General features: G+C 42.2%; 1 protein-coding gene across 1 annotated transcript in view; it reads right to left on the bottom strand.

Annotated features, from left to right (window-relative positions):
• Positions 1-17,691, bottom strand: part of PHTF2 (putative homeodomain transcription factor 2) — a 98,881-nt gene extending 81,190 nt beyond the window's left edge. The window contains exon 1 of the mRNA XM_060778310.2: positions 17,497-17,691. The gene's annotated coding sequence lies outside the window, so the exon portion shown is untranslated. The remainder of the gene's footprint in view (positions 1-17,496) is intronic.
• Positions 17,692-17,859: the final 168 nt, after the last annotated feature.

Raw genomic sequence — 17,859 nt, 5'->3', positions numbered from 1 at the left:
TAATTTAAATTTTTATGCTCTTGGTTCGACAAATGTTTTAGTAATGTCAAGCTAAATTATAGACATCCAGATTTGGAATAAATTATGTTCTATAAATATCTGCAGCACCCCCAGTGGTGCAGCGAGTTAAACCACTGAGCTGCTGAACTTGCTGATCAAAAGGTTGGTGGTTTGAATCCAGGGAGTGGCGTGAGCTCCCACTGTTAGCCTCAGCTTCTGTCAAGCTAGCTGTTTGAAAACATGCAAATGTGAGTAGATCAATAGGTAGGAAGATAACACTTTTCCATGCAGTCATGCCGGCCACATGACCTTGGAGGCATCTTTGGACAACACCAGCTCTTCGGCTTAAAAATTGAGATGAGCACCAACACCACCACCACCACCACCACCCCCCAAGTCAGACATGACTAGATTTAATGTCAAGGGGAAATCTTTACCTTTACTATAAATATCTGCATAAAAAACTTGGGAGGGAGCCCTGTGCTCATTTTCAGAGTCATTCTCATTTCTCCTGTAGCAGTAACATTATTTCTATTTTTAGACCAAAAAGACTATTTACTGGTGAGATTGTATAATATTTTTATTTTTAAAAATGAAATCCAACTGCTTCACATTAAGAAGCCAAATGCATTAAATCATCACTTAAAAATATATTTGCTATATTTGGAAGAGTAATATTTTCCCCTTAATGGTCACTGACTGCACTTAACAGCTGCCTAGAACTGCTTGTTGACTAAAGGAGACTGACTACTTCAGATGATGTTTTTGAACTAATGTTCATTTCATTCTGAAACAGCACATGAACTATGAAGTATCTGAACACAGAATCCTGATGAATGCCTCCTAATTTAAGAAGGTGTAAATATCAGTTGGAACCATAGTCGTATCATTTCTTATTTAGATTGGGAGTGTAGAAGGAATAAAACAATTGCTAAAAGCTGTCACTTAAAAACTGGTCAAGTGGCAGATCTATAATGGGTCCTGGGTATGATACAGACATGAGTCCCTCAGTAATTGATGGTGTGGTTAGATGCAACTGGTGGCTACCTTAACCGTCCACCCAATCACACTTCATGTCACAGCAATCTCTTGTATGGAAAGAGTTCTACGTGTCTGCCACTGTGTGCCATGACATTAGCTGAGACAATGGAGCACTGAGGGAAGGGGAAGAAAAAGAATCACCCTCTTCCGCCTTTCCTTCCAAGCACACCTCATTGCACCAGCCAATATCATGGTGCACAGTGGAGGACAGGTAGGAGCCATGTCGCAGTGACATGGAGAGAGGTGGCGGGGAAAAGAGACTGTCATTCTGTGTCCTGAGGAAGCACAGAATGGCAGAGAGACACTTTTGGTGGAAAGTTCTTATGCAATGCTTTTTTACACGAAATAAAAGGTGGAAAGTTCAAATTCTGTGGCAGAATCCAGACTTTCTTCTAGTTTTGTGGAACACAGGGCATGGCTTTATTAAGAGGCCCTTGCTCCACATTACTCTGGATCTGCCCTATGTAGCATTTGACAACCACATGGCTGATCTGCCTGCGCACTGACCCAAGTGTACGAGGGAGCTAGTGAAAAGCGCTATATAGTTTTTCCTTCTTTGTCACTATTGAAAGTGTCAGCCAAATGGTTGTGAAAGCTATAGTTCAACTCATTAGCCTTTTAGATGTTATAGAATGCACACCACGACTGGGGGCATTTTAGTTTTGTCTAGTTCAGGGGTCCTCAAACGAAGACCTGAGGGCCAGATAATTTCCATTGGATTGAACTTTACAAGTCATAGCTACATCTCTGATAGTACACACAATCCTTTAAGTCAGGGGTCCTCAAACAAAGACCCGGGGGCCAGATACAGCCCTCCAAGGTCATTTATCCGGCCCTTGCTCAGGGTCAACCTAAGTCTGAAACTACTTGAAAGCACACAACAACAACAACAATCCTATCTCATCAGCCAAAAACAGGCCCACACTTCTCATTGAAATGCTAATAAGTTTATATTTGTTAAAATTATTCTTCATTTTAATTATTGTATTGTTTTAAAGTATTTTTTGCACTTCAAATAAGATATGTGTAGTGTGCATAGGAATTCATTCATATTTTTTTCCAAATTATAATCCGGCCCTCCAACAGTTTGAGGGGCTGTTACCTGGCCCTCTGTTTAAAAAGTTTGAAGACCCCTGGTCTAGTTGGTCTTAAAGATGCTATCATAATCTTTTTCTCCCTCTCTTCCTCCTTTTTATGCTGGAAGAAACTAATATGTCTATTTCTTTAGATTCTTACTTGTTCAGAACAGCTTTATGGCCCAGATCTCAATTATTATCTTTAAATTACTATTCCCTACAGTAGATGGGGAACAGCATTCTTTAAGGTCACATCATCCAAGTTTTGCTCATGTGTGTGTGTGTCAGGAGAGATTTGAGAAACAGCAAGTTGTTCTGGTGTGAGAGAATTAGCCATCTGTAAGGATGTTGCCCAGGTGTTTTGAAGTTTTGATGTTTTACCATCCTTGTGGGAGGCTTCTCTCATGTCCCACATGGGGAGCTGAAGCTGACAGAGGGAGCTCAACCCGCTCTCCTCGGATTCGAACCACTGACCTATTGTATTGTCAAAGGCTTTCATGGCCAGACTCACTGGGTTGTTGTAGGTTTTTTTGGGCTATATGGCCATTGTGCCACCAGGGGTTGAATTAGTTGAATTCAATAAGATGTCCATTCAAAAACTGTAACAAAAAGTGCTGCAGAGTGTTCCATGTTATTTCCATGTTTTATGATAGAACCAATTAGAATATGACATTTATAACCCAGGAATAAAAATCCTGTGGGGCTCATCTGCATTCTCCTCAGATTCAAACTTCTAACCTGTCGGTCTTCAGTCCTGCCGGCACAAGGGTTTAACCCACTGCACCACTGGGGTTCCTAATCATCCAAGTGCATCCCATTCTACAACATCTTAAATGCAAAACTAATCTGACAGGACAACCAGCATCCTTCCTGCTAGGTTTTCGGTCTAGAAAGTTGTTTGCTCTCATCATCCTCTTTCTCATCCACTTCCTGTCTATATAAATAACTGATCAAAAGATTTGTCAGTCAGAATCATTTTGACTAAAAACTGCACAAAATACCTGGCAAAAGCCCCCTTTTTGTCCTTTAATAATCTATTCTGACCAGGTAAGGTGTTACATAAGAAAATATGTAAATAAGCACATCTCAGTTTAAACCATCTCGGTAGATTCAAAATTGATATCCTTGGTGTGTATATTCCCATTGGTGGGTTTCCCTCTATCTCACATATTTTCTTTTAATAAACCTTAATTATACCACTGAAATCTGACTTTATTTGTATCTTTCATGGAGTAGAGTGCTTTCACAGTATATCTGGGTTATTTGAATTATGTTTCATTGTGCAATTTACAGAAATAAGGAGTGGAGGAAAATGAGACAAGAACTCCAGAACAGCAGAAGAGATGTCTTTATCTTCTGCTGGAACAAGCAGAGCAAGATGTTGGAAACAGCCTACTAAAAGCAAGCAGGCAATGGTTAACAGACCTGCTGCTTGGTTCCTTCTCATACACATTGGTTTAATGACCATAAAGGGTTTGGCAGGTGTCTGGGAGAAGAGGAGTTACAGAGCTGCATGTGTGGAGTGATGATACTCTTGTCTGTGATATGCAAGATCTCAGTACTAAATAATATCAAATCACATCCACCTCATTCAAAACCACAATTTGGATTTTCCCCCACACTTATTCCTCTTACCTTGCAACCATGTAAAAATAAAGAAGGATGTCTAACAAGAACTTTTTTTCTTAAAATACTATGTAACATGTACACACAGAGGTCCTTGTCTATAACAAAGCTCTACTGCAGTACATAAAATCATTCATCCATAAGGCTACAAAAATAAAGACTTCCCATTTCTTTCCATTTGCCTCTGCCAGCAAAGCCATGAATGCCAGCATTTTGTCTACACAACTGCAGCTTTGTTATTATGACTAGAAGCAATGCTGCTAACGGCTATATTCCTGTAATACATAAACCCGCTCCTCTATAGAGTTATTATTCTTATACACAGACAAAAACACACTTGCCTTATTCTCCTGTACAGAAACTACCTCTTACCTTCTCCAAAACTAAAGAGCTTCTCTTAAAATCCATTTCAAACTATATCTATAACAACTCACTAACAGATATTTGAAATAGATTATTGTATTGTCGAAGGCTTTCATGGCTGGAATCACTAGGTTCTTGTGGGTTTTTTCGGGCTATAGAGCCATGTTCTAGAGGCATTTCTCCTGACGTTTCGCCTGCATCTATGGCAAGCATCCTCTGAGGATGCTTGCCATAGATGCAGGCGAAACGTCAGGAGAAATGCCTCTAGAACATGGCTCTATAGCCCGAAAAAACCCACAAGAACCTAGAAATAGATTATTATCCATGTCAAGGAAGTTAAATATTTTTAAGAGAATACATATTTCATTTACCTAAACCAGGTCCCCTAAACCAGGGGTCCTCAAACTTTTTAAACAGAGGGCCAAGTCACAATCGCTCAAACTATTGGAGGGCTGGATTATAATTTAAAAAAAAATGAATGAATTCCTATGCACACTGCACATATTATATTTGTAGTGTAAAAAACACTTTAAAACAATACAATAGTAAAATCCTAGCTATGGAATGAAGCAATCCCAGAATAATGGTTGAGGCCGGCTACAAAACAAAGTTATCGACCACACATACGGACTGAGTTGGACATTTTATTTATTATTTATTTATTTCGAGTATTTATTTCGAGTATTATTTATTTGATCGAAAGGTCGCAGGTTCGATTCCGGGGAGCGGCGTGAGCTTCCGCTGTCAGCCCTAGCTTCTGCCAACCTAGCAGTTTGAAAACATGCAAATGTGAGTAGAGCAATAGGTACCGCTCCGGCGGGAAGGTAACGCCGCTCCATGCAGTCATGCCGGCCACATGACCTTGGAGGTGTCTACGGACAACGCTGGCTCTTCGGCTTAGAAATGGAGATGAGCACCACACCCCAGAGTCAGACATGACTGGACTTAATGTCAGGGGACTACCGTTACCTTTACCTTACCTATTTCGAGTATTTCTACATGATTTTATCTTGGCGATTTGGCTTATTTATTATTTATTTATTATTATTTATTTCAGGTACTTTTACCTCGCCCTTCTCAACCCCCGAAGGAGGACTCAGGGCGGCTTACAGAAAAGGCACGATTCGATGCCTGTACAAAAATTACACACAATATACAAAACCATAATTAAAAACAGTTATCACAGTTAAAACCAATCAAACAACCAGTACATAACACATCATATAAAACATAATATAAAACATCATATATACTATTCTCGTGCTCAGTGTTTCGTTTTCCAGAATTCCATAGGTCTAATCCATTAATCATTCCTAGTCATCGTCAAAAGTTCTTTCTTTATCTGCCCGCTTGTCCAAATGCCAGGCTCCAGATCCACGTTTTTAGTTTTTTCCTAAAGGATAGGAGCATTGTTGCAGATCTAATTTCCCCGGGGAGTGAATTCCACAGGCGGGGGGCCACCACCGAGAAGGCCCTGCTCCTCGTCCCCGCCAATCTCACTTGTGACAGAGGCGGGGTTGAGAGCAGGGCCTCCCCAGAAGATCTTAAGACTCCAGAGTGGGACGTAGAGGGAGATCCGTTCGGACAGATACACTGGGCCGGAACCATATAGGGAACCGTATTTATCATTTCATTCTATATGTATTGTAATCTTTTGTTGTTTTATGATGTTTTTAGATTGTATTATTGCATTGAATCCTTGCTGTGAGCCAGTCTGAGTCCCTCCACGGAGGTGGAGAAGATCGGGATATAAAAGTCTTAAATAATAAATAATAATAATTAAAATGAAGAACAATTTTAATAAATATTAGTATTTCAGTGGGAAGTGTGGGCCTGATTTTGGCTATTGAGATAGGGTTGTTGCTGTTGTTGTGTGCTTTCAAGTCATTTCACACTTAGGTTGACCCTGAGTGAGGGCCGGGTAAATAACTTTGGAGGGCCGTATCCAGCCCCCAGGCCATAGTTTGAGCACCCTGACCTAAACTATTGTTTTAGAAGGCAAAAGTGGGGAGAGAAGTTTTTCTCCTTATTCTCTATATTGTATTCTGGGATAATATCACTTTGCTGATCAGTTCACTCCATTATGTTTCTGCGTGACTGTGTATTTGAGGACAGTAATTTCACTTGCAGCTCTACACTGGTTTTTTACACTCAGTTTTACAATTTTTTTACATATAAGTGGAGTTGAGCATGCTCGCATGATATTGTCGAAGGCTTTCATGGCCGGAATCACTGGGTTGTTGTAGGTTTTTTCGGGCTATATGTCCATGTTCTAGAGGCATTCTCTCCTGATGTTTCACCTGCATCTATGGAAAGCATCCTCAGAGGTAGTGAGGTGTCACTACCTCTGAGGATGCTTGCCATAGATGTAGGCGAAACGTTAGGAGAGAATGCCTCTAGAACATGGACTTATAGCCCGAAAAAAACTACAACAACTCATGCTCTCATGAGGATGGAGGATTAGCTAGTGTGGACACTAGGAGACATTAAATTAGCAGGGCCAGCAAGAGGTTAAATTTATGGATTTCATTAGATACCCCTATTTCTCTTCCCATAATCTAAATAATGGCAAACACCGGGAATGGCTTTGGTTTTGAAATATCCAAGCAATTCTATGATTCTATGACAAGTCTTCACAAATTGATTTGGAAATTTAGAGATATTATTGATCACTTCTAATACATTATATCTGACCTCTATGCATTTTTTTAAAATCCCACTAAGCTTGCCTAAAGTAGTTATTGGGATCCCAGCCAAGGAATTTAATAGATTAATTCCTGCACTTGCACATTCCCCAAGCAAATAAACCAACAATCTAAGATTAATTAAACTAAAAAGGTGCACTTACAAGAAATTAAATTCCGCTTAAGATAACGGGACTCTATTCAGGGGAAATACAAATAGAATCATGCTACAAGTGTATCCATTCTGTTATTTAACACTATGTAAAGAATGTCTAAAGAGACGGTTTAAATTACTATTGAAACTAATGATCAAGTATCCATTTGTTTTTGTGTCCATTCAAGTCAGAGGGCTGGATCAAGATTAATACATCCTCAACTGAGCTAGTAGAAGTGGGCTTTCCCATCCCCCTTACAATTCAATGAATATGGTGCCGGTCTTGCTAAATGGAATGATCTATAGAGAAGATTTTCAAAAAAGTCGGGGGAGGAACCTTCTGTAAGTAGAACTCCAACCGTCACCCAAGTCAAAAAAGATGCACCATTAAAGCCCTGGCAGACTGTGCAAAAAGAATCTGCAAACCCCACCTCCTTCAAGATGAACTGAACCACCTCATCTGGTCTCTACAGGCCAATGGATACTCCACCTCAGACATCAGAAGAGCTGCAAGACCGAGAACAAGCCATGAGAGTAAAGACGAAGATCCACCCAGAGGAAAAGGGTTCTTGCCATACATCAAGGGAACCACTGACCGCATAGGGAAGCTTATGACATACAAACTATCTACAAACCCACCAAGAAAATCCAACAAATGCTATGTTCAGCAAAGGACAAGAGGGATCCTCTCACCTCTGCAGGAGTTTACTGTATACCATGCAGCTGTGGACAAGTCTACATAGGGACCATCAAACGCAGCATCGCCCAAACACGAATCAAGGAACATGAAAGGCACTGCAGACTACTTCAACCAGAGAAGTCAGCCATAGCAGAGCACCTGATGAACCAACCTGGACACAGCATTTTATTTGAGAACACAGAAATGCTGGACCACTCTCACAATCACCATGTCAGACTACACAGAGAAGCCATTGAAATTCACAAGCATCCGGACAATTTCAACAGAAAGGAGGAAACCATGAAAATGAACAAAATCTGGCTACCAGTATTTAAAAACTCTAAAATTACAACAGCAAAACAACAGAGGGGAAACAATCAGGCACATCTAATCACCTCTCAACAAAAGATTGCTCCAGGCACTGCCAGGCCATCAAATGCTAATCAAGGTAGTTAGTTGAAACATTCACACCTAGCTCCAACAGACAAGAGTCCTTTGACCCACCCTGGTCATTTTACAGATATATAAACCCATTTTCCTTGTTCCAACAGACCTCACTACCTCTGAGGATGCTTGCCATAAATGCAGGCAAAATGTCAGGAGAAAATGCCTCTAGAACATGGCCATATAGGTGGAAAAAACCTACAACAACCCAGTGATTCCGGCCATGAAAGCCTTCGACAATACTTCTATAAGTAATTGCATCAACTTAAGGCAATTGTTAGATTCAGCACTATGTCTCATGTGTCAGTGCATACAACTGTGGTTTGCCCAAGGCCAAGGAACATTCAAATCCCTTTGCCATTGTTTTCTTCTTGGTATAGTCCTTTTAATATAAAAATAATTCCTTTAGGATGCAATGCAATGCAACTATATATTGCTTGAAATCCATTTCCATGAATTATTCATATTTCACATTAATCATGTTTCACCCACTATGATTCAATCAATAAAGAGCACTTCTTTAACCATACTTCCTATATCCCCCAATAAAACTTTTTTAAATCCCTAAAATAAAAATTCTAAGTAAAGACCTAAATCAGGGTGGAAATCAGACAGCTCTCATATGTTTCTGACTATAGCTCCCATGATTCCTTAAAATTGTCTATGCTGGTTAGACAATCCAGCAGCATCTGGAAAACCCCATAATCCCAATTCCCAGAGTAAACCTCCTGAGTCGGATGTAAACCTCCTGAGCTCTAAATTTATTTTTGGAACACAGTTTTGCAGCTACAAAACATCTTCCTATAAATCTAAGGTTGCTGTGAATATAAAAAACTTTTCCAGAAAGGAAAAAACTAAACACCAAAATAGATCTGTCACGAGGGACTGATGAACTACAAATAACCACACTGTAAAGACAGCCTATACTTTCAGACATAGGTAAAGGTAAAGGTAGTCCCCTGACATTAAGTCCAGTCATGTCTGACTCTGGGGTGTGGTGCTCATCTCCATTTCTAAGCCAAAGAGCCAGCGTTGTCCATAGACACCTCCAAGGTCATGTGGCCGGCATGACTGCATGGAGCGCCGTTACCTTCCCGCCGGAGCGGTACCTATTGATCTACTCACATTTGCATGTTTTCGAACTGCTAGGTTGGCAGAAGCTAGGGCTGACAGCGGAAGCTCACGCCGCTCCCCGGAATCGAACCTGCGACCTTTCGATCAACAAGCTCATCAGCTCGGTGCTTTAACCCACTGCGCCACCGGGGGCCCCATACTTTCAGACATACATAGTTCTATTTACTAGTGGTAAAAACAGCTAAGAGGAGTTTAATTTCAAAAACAAACATAACCGAATGTTAGACCAGGGCCAGTATTTTTGTGTTGAGATTGTTATACTAAATTTAGAACCAAGAATGAAAATGTGTGTTCAGTCTTAAACCAAATGACAGGCTGCTATTTGTATTTAATGCATTCAATTATTCTGCACTATTTGAAAATTATATTTCAAAAGTCCTCACAACACATATCAATCACTTGAAATAAAACTGACAAGCATTATAAAGCAGATAATTAGCAGCAGGTTTAATGAGGCAACTAAGGTCATTTAGCATGGCACTGGCGGTTAGAGAATAAGACCTGGCTACTTAAGCTTACTTGACTATGATCAAATCACTATTTTCTGCATTTTGCAAGGGAGATGCTTTGAGGTAACACAATGTTCTGTACCGTAAAATATAATTATTACCCCCTCCCCCAGTAATTTGAGAATTGTCTCACTTGCTCAAAAAAAAGACGAATAAGGCAACGAAAGAGCTAACATCCTTGTGTCCTAAACACAAGACACCTTAAACTATATTTGGACAAAACCCCATAATTAAGAAAAACATGGAAAACAATTTGTTGCACTCCACCATAGCACTTCTAAGAGGAAAGGCTGCATCAAGTACTACAATTAAACAAATGGCTTAAAGATCCAACAAAAGGACAGTCTTTGTTTTTGTGGCTGCCAAAAACTATGCTGAGATTCTATGAGAGTGTCATTAAAAAAATCTCAAAATGTGCTGCTGGAAGTCCCACCAAAAAAACAAAGTTTTTGCAGTTTAATAAACTTTTTACATATTTTTATGATAGAACCAATTAGGAAATTACATTTATAACTCAGGAACAAAAATAGTGTTACATAGTGATCATCAAAAGGGATGGGAGCTATTGTCCCATAACATCTGGAGATCCAAACTGGGTGGAAGTTAAAGAGCACCAACCACTATGTAAAACAATTATAGTTGGCCCTTTATCTCCAAGGCTTCTCTGTCCATGGATCCAAAGGCTCTTTAAAGGCAACCATAAGACTAATGTAGATTGGGGACTGTAGCACAGCTGGCTGGGAGTCAGCTGGATTAAGATCACTACTGACCAAAAGGTCATGAGTTCAAAGCCAGCCCAGATCGGAGTGAGCTTCTGACCAATTTGTGTAGCTTGCTGTCGACCTTTGCAGCTCGAAAAACAGTTGCATCTGTCAAGTAGGAAATTTAGGTACCGCAAATGCAAGTTGAAGTACTTTGGCCACATCATGAGGAGACAGCAAAGCCTAGAGAAGACAATTATGCTGGGGAAAGTGGAAGGCAAAAGGAAGAGGGGCCGACCAAGGGCAAGATGGATGGATGGCATCCTTGAAGTGACTGGACTGACCTTGAAGGAGCTGGGGGTGGTGACGGCCGACAGGGAGCTCTGGCGTGGGCTGGTCCATGAGGTCACGAAGAGTCGGAGACGACTGAACGAATGAACAACAATAACAAATGCAAGGAGGCTAATTTAACTAATTTAAGACACCATAAAAATCTCCAAAAAGCATGCAAAGAATGAGGAAGTACTTCATCAGTGTCACAAATGGCCGGTGAAGCGACAGCTCCCCTGGTAGCCAGAATACCCTCATCAAAAGCTGGAATGTTAAGTAGCCTCTGTGTGTCTGTGTATCTATGTTGTGTGTCTATGGCATTGAATGTTTGCCATGTATATGTACATTGTAATTCGCCCTGAGTCCCCTGCGGGGTGAGAAGGGCAGAATATAAATACTGTAAATAAACATAAATAAATAGATAATTTGGCAACTATGTCAAATTGCTGGATCTTTAATTTAGGGGCTTGGTTCTGAACTGCATATAGTGGTTTTTTGTTGTTGTTGTTTTAGTTCTGGTTCAAAGTAAAACTTGTTTGATTTACAACATCTGAAACTGTATTATTTTTAAAGCAATACAAATCTTAACCTGAAGATGTATCTAAATATAAAAGAAGTGACTCCAGATTCAGAACCAAAATAAATAAATGAGTAGAATATCTATATCTAGCATGCACTAACTCGGGCCAATTCTGCTTTTAAAGTACAATTTGTTTTCTGGAAATCTACTACAATTTCTAAATGGTAGGAAACCAAATGTGAATCGTCTCACTTGTTTTCCAGCTTGCCTGTCTATTTTTTCACTACCAACAATTAGAATTATGAGCTGTGTTCTATAAAACAAATGAGTCTCTTTCTCATAAAGACTTGATTGCGTATTTATGTTTGGCAGCACATTTAGTTAATCCATATCATTAGGATGTCTTTAAGACTTGCCACTTTCTCAGTGGTTAGACCAGTGTTTTTCAAACTTTGCTCCTCCAGGTGTTTTGGACTTCATCTCCCAGAAATCCCTGCCTGCTTACCAGCTGTTAGGAATTGAGGGAGCTGAAGTCTAAAACATCTGAAGGAACACAGTTTGATAAACTCTGGGTTAGACAGACACTGGACCACATCAATGGAGAAATTTATTGAAAATGTAAGGGCTGCAAGAGATAACCAAAAAGAGTCTATGAAATTTAGTACAAGTTTATCAGTTATGCAAATACCAGTCTTCTCTCTCATCCTTTCTCATATGGATTTTTTAAAAGATACTTGCAGATAATTCTTATGTCACCTAGAGATTTCTTAGTTTGATAGTTGCTAAATACCTTCTCAAAACACCTCATTGTATTGGATTTGAAATGCTTGGTTTTTTTATGTTTCTTCCTGCAGGTTCGTTAAATAACTAATAAAAACTACCTGATTGTAACTAACTTGTAAATCCAATATAAGGATTTATACTAGTCAAAAGGACCTTTAAAGACAGTTCTGAGAAAAGGAACTTGTCACCTTCTCTAATCTATATAAATAAAATATAATGTTTGTTTGTGGGATTAACAGAACTCAAAAACCACTGGATGAATTGACACCAAATTTGGAAACAATACACCTATTAGGCCAACGAGTGACCATCACTCAAAAAAAATTGATTTTGTCATTTGGGAGTTGTAGTTGCTGGGATTTATAGTTCACCTACAATCAAAGAGCATTCTGACCTCCACCAATTATGGAATTGAACCAAACTTCGCACACAGAACACCCATACCCGACAGAAAGCAGTAGAAGGGTTTGATGGGCATTGACCTTGAGTCTGGGAGTTGTAGTTCACCTACATCCAGAGAGCACTGTAGACTCAAGCAATGATGGATCTGGACCAAACTTGGCAGGAATATTCAATGCGCCCAAATATGAACACAGATGGAGTTTGAGGAAAATAGACCTTGACATTTGGGAGTTGTAGTTTCTGGGATTTATAGTTCACCTACAATCAAAGTGCATGCTGAACCCTGCCAAAGACAGAATTGGGGCAAACTTCCCACACAGAACCCCCATATTTAGGGCCATCCAGTCCAAATCCCTTCATCAGGGCAAGAAAACATAATCAAAGCCCTCCTGACAAAGAGCCATTCAGCCATAGATATAGATAGATATGATTCACACACACACAGATATAGTATCACAGATTTGAAAGGGACCCCTAAAGATGGACAATTATATGTTGCATATTCCAGAGTAGGCAAACCAGACACTCTCCACATCAACACTGACAAAGAAACAGCAAGAAATACTGTTTATCCACAAGCATAAAGAAATTACATATATCAGAAACCAACACTTTCTCATTACTTTATTTGCCACATCACCAGACTGGGCCACAGCAATGTGTGGCAAGGGATGGCTAGTGGCTTATAAAAAGGATGGGCAACCTCTACCAGTAGGATTTGCATTCTTCTCAATTCTGCTGATAAATGCAGAATAACTAATATAGGAAGATAGGATTTTTTTGGACGCATACACCATTCAATTCCAAAGCAAGAGCTTTTAAAAAGTTAAGTGCAGACTTTGTTTCTATGTGCCCAAGTTACACAGTTTAAGGTGTTTGAATGGGAAAACTTTACGTGGATGTGCTGACGTGACTTCTGAACAGTTGGTCACCAATCTGTTGAATCTTTTTAACCCTGTGGATGTCCTTTAATTCAGGGGCCCTCAAATCTTTTTAAACAGAGGGCCAGGTCACAGTCCCTCAAACTGTTGGAAGGCCAGATTATAATTGGGGGAAAAAACATGAATAAATTCCTATGCACACTGCACATATCTTATTTGTAGTACAAAAAACACTTTAAAATAATACAATACACTCCCCCTGAAGCCACAGGTCCGCATTTTGGGAGTCCTCTTGGATTCATCGCTTACGCTTGAGGCTCAGGCGTCGGCGGTGTCTGGGAGGGCTTTTGCACAATTGAGACTTGTGCTCCAACTGCGACCGTACCTCGCGAAGGCTGATCTGGCTGGGGTGGTCCATGCCTTGGTTACCTCTAGATTGGACTACTGTAATGCGCTCTACGTGGGGCTGCCCTTGAAAATGGCTCGGAAATTTCAACTGGTCCAACGGGCAGCAGCCAGGATGTTAACTGGGGCTCCTTACAGAGAGAGGTCAACCCTCCTGTTCAAGGAGCTTCACTGGTTGCCGTTTATTTTCCGAGCCCAATTTAAGGTGCAGGTGCTTACCTACAAAGCCCTAAATGGTTTGGGACCATCCTACCTGCGTGACCGCATCTCCATTTATGAACCCACGCGCTCACTTCGTTCATCCGGAGAGGCCCTGCTCGTGATTCCGCCTGCGTCGCAGGCGCGTTTGGTGGGGACGTGAGACAAGGCCTTTTCTGTGGTGGCCCCCGACTCTGGAACACCCTCCCCAAAGATCTTAGACAGGCCCCTAAATTGGCAGTCTTTAGAAAGAACTTGAAGACCTGGCTGTTCCGATGTGCCTTTCCAGAATAGGAATCTCCAATAACAAGTCCCAGAAGCACTTTATTAGAACTAAGATTGCTGCACACTGCACTTACCCTATAATCCTTACATATCACCTGTCACATCAGCACTTTTAATCCTGTACCCATTACTCTGGCCCGGCCCAGTTTTATAGTGTCTTGATGTATTGTTTATTGCTTGTTGTTTAATATTGCTTTAACTGTTTTTAATTTGCTTTAGGTGTTGTATTGTTATGTTGTGTTTTGAAGCCTTGGCCTTTGTAAGCCGCATCGAGTCCTTCAGGAGATGCTACCAGAGTACAAATAAAGTTAATAATAATAATAATAATAATAATACAATAATTAAATGAAGAACAATTTTAACAAATATAAACGTATTAGTATTTGAATTGGAAGTGTGGGCCTGCTTTTGGCTGATGAGATTGGATTGTTGTTGACATAATGTCAGTCACACCTTGATGTGCCCCTCGATGACAATAAGCTTGACACCCCTGCTGTACAGGCAAGTATTCCAAAATATGGAAAGCATCTGCTCCCAAGAATTTTGGATAATTATTATTAAACTTTATTTGTACCCCCCTAGCATCTCCCGGAGGACTCGATGTGGCTTACACAGGCCGAGGCCTCAACACACAAGATAACAATACAATCTAAGACAGGGGTCCTCAAACTACGGCCCGGGGGCCGGATGCGGCCCTCCAAGGTAATTTACCTGGCCCTCGCTCAGAGTCAGCCTAAGTCTGAAATTACTTGAAAGCACACAACAACAACAATCCTATCTCATCAGAGATAGTTTATATTTGTTAAAATTGTTCTTCATTTTAATTATTGTATTGTTTAAAGTGTTTTTTGCACTACAAATAAGATATGTGCAGTGTGCATAGGAATTAATTTATGAAGAGCTGCAAGACCAAGAACAAGCCACGAGAGTAAAGATGAAGATCCACCCAGAGGAAAAGTGTTCCTGCCATATATCAAGGGAACCACTGACCGCATAGGGAAGCTGATGAGGAAACACAACATACAAACAATCTACAAACCCACCAAGAAAATCCAACAAATGCTACGTTCAGCAAAGGACAAGAGGGATCCTCTCACCTCTGCAGGAGTCTACCGTATACCATGCAGCTGTGGACAAGTCTACATAGGGACCATCAAACGCAGCATCACCCAAACACGCATCAAGGAACATGAAAGGCACTGCAGACTACTTCAACCAGAGAAGTCAGCCATAGCAGAGCACCTGATGAACCAACCTGGACACAGCATATTATTTGAGAACACAGAAATGCTGGACCACACCAACAACCACCATGTCAGACTACACAGAGAAGCCATTGAAATCCACAAGCATGTGGACAATTTCAACAGAAAGGAAGAGACCATGAAAATGAACAAAATCTGGCTACCAGTATTAAAAAACTCTAAAATTATAACAGCTAAACAACAGAGAGGAAAAAACCAGGCACAGATTAACACCTCCCAGCAACAGATTTTCCCAGGCTCAGGCAGGCCTTCAAATGCTAATGAAGGTGATCAGCTAAACATTCACACCTACCTGCAGCAGACAAGAGTCCTTTGCCCCACCCCAGCCATTCCACAGATATATAAACCCATTTTTCCTACTTCCAACAGACCTCACTACCTCTGAGGATGCTTGCCATAGATGCAGGCGAAACGTCAGGAGAAATGCTTCTAGAACATGGCTCTATAGCCCGAAAAAACCCACAAGAACCTAATTAATTTATGTTTTTTTTCAAATTATAATCCGGCCCTCCAACAGTTTGAGGGACTGTGACCTGGCCCTCTGTTTATAAAGTTTGAGGACCCCTGATCTAAGCAAATCAAACAATTAAAAACAGAATAAAGCAAAATGAACAACAAGCAATAAACAATACACTAAAACACAATAAAACTGGGCCGGGCCGGAGTAATGGGTACAAGAATTAAAAGTGCTGATGTGACAGGAGGTGTATATGAGGCTTCTAGGGCAAGTGCGATGTGTGATGTGCAGCAATCATTGGTTCTAGTAAAGTGCTTATGGGACTTAGTAGTGGAGATCTCCTAATCTGGGAAGGCACATCGGAACAGCCAGGTCTTCAAGTTCTTTCTAAAGACTGCCAATGTAGGGGCCTGTCTAAGATCTTTGGGGAGGGTGTTCCAGAGTTGGGGGGCCACCACGGAAAAGGCCATGTCCCGCGTCCCCACCAAGCGCGCTTGCGACGCCGGTGGGATCACGAGCAGGGCCGCTCCTATGACCGGAGTGAGCGTGTGGGTTCGTAGACGGAGATGCGGTCACGCAGGTAGGCTGGTCCCAAACCGTTCAGGGCTTTGTAGGTAAGCACCTGCACCTTGAATTGGGCTCGGAAAATAAATGGCAGCCAGTGGAGCTCCTTGAACAGGAGGATTGACCTCTCTCTGTAAGGGGCCCCAGTTAGCATCCTGGCTGCTGATCGTTGGACCAGTTGGAGCTTCCGAGCCGTCGGAAATAAAATAAACCCCTGCTGTACAGGCAAGTATTCCAAAATATGGAAAGCATTTGCTCCCAAGGATTTCGGATAAGGGGTGTTCAACCTGTAGAAATGTGGGCGGATGTGCCTCCAGGATGCCTGTCGGTTTATGGCTACCCTTATTATTATTATTATTATTATTATTATTATTATTCCCCCGCTTTTATCTTAGCCAGGAACCGAGACCCAAGGCGGTTTGGTTTTCTCTGGTCAGAAACCCGGCTTGCTTGCTTGCTCGCTCCTCCCCGCCTCGCGCGCTCCTTGCAACACGCTTGAGCAGCCTCAGCTCCCTTCCCTTGCACATCCTCCCCGCTCTGCTTTCCAATGAGGAGGGCCGCTCGCTCGCTCCCTCCTGACCCGGGATGAACTCCCCGGACTCCGGGCCCGGCGCCCCTCTGGGCAAGAGACTCTCTGGGCAGACAAGGAGAGCGCGCGCAGCACAGAAGCAACCCCCCCCCCCCCCGGTCCTCCTCGCGAGGGATGCGCGCGCAGCCCCCTCCCCGGGCCCCTCCGAGACGCCCCCTCCTCTTCCTCAAAGGCAGAGCTGCGCGCGCACATCCCGCCCTCGCCTGCCCCCACCACAAGTGGCCCCTCTCCACGCGCACCCTCCCCTGCCTTCCCCTGAGAGGGGCGAAGAAATGCCCCCTTGCTTGGTTCCCTCAGCAGCCCCTTCCTTCTTCAGTCGCTCCACGCTCTCCCCGCTCTCTCCCTCATCCCCAAATCCCCACAGCCCTTCCCGCTCTTCTTCTTCATTCGAAGGCTTTAATCTTACCGGCTTCTCTCCCCAAGCTCCGCGCGTGGCGAAGAGAGAGAGAGAGGGAGACAAGAGGCACGAGACGGGGCGCGCGAGGGAACAGCTCTGCCTGACGGTCTTGAGGCTGGACGGCTGGCTGCTTGGTCCCGCGCGCGCCAGAAGAGCGAGGGAGCGCGCGCACGCGCGACTGAGAAAAGCGGCGACAGCAACAGCGCGCGGCTGTGCCAAAAGCAGGCGCGCGTCAATCATCACTCCGACTCCTCCCTCTCTCTCTCTCTCTTCCCCCCCCCTTCCAAAATTTCGCGCGAGCCTCTCTCTCTCTTTATGCAGGATTGATTCCCACCCTCCAACAGTCAGCCACTGTTCTGATTGGACGACGCT

Source organism: Anolis sagrei, chromosome 5 (genome assembly GCF_037176765.1).
Source record: "Anolis sagrei isolate rAnoSag1 chromosome 5, rAnoSag1.mat, whole genome shotgun sequence".
Classification (NCBI taxonomy): Eukaryota; Metazoa; Chordata; class Lepidosauria; order Squamata; family Dactyloidae; genus Anolis; species Anolis sagrei.
Note: the sequence above shows the minus strand (reverse complement) of the source record. Positions and strands in the feature narration are given on the sequence as shown.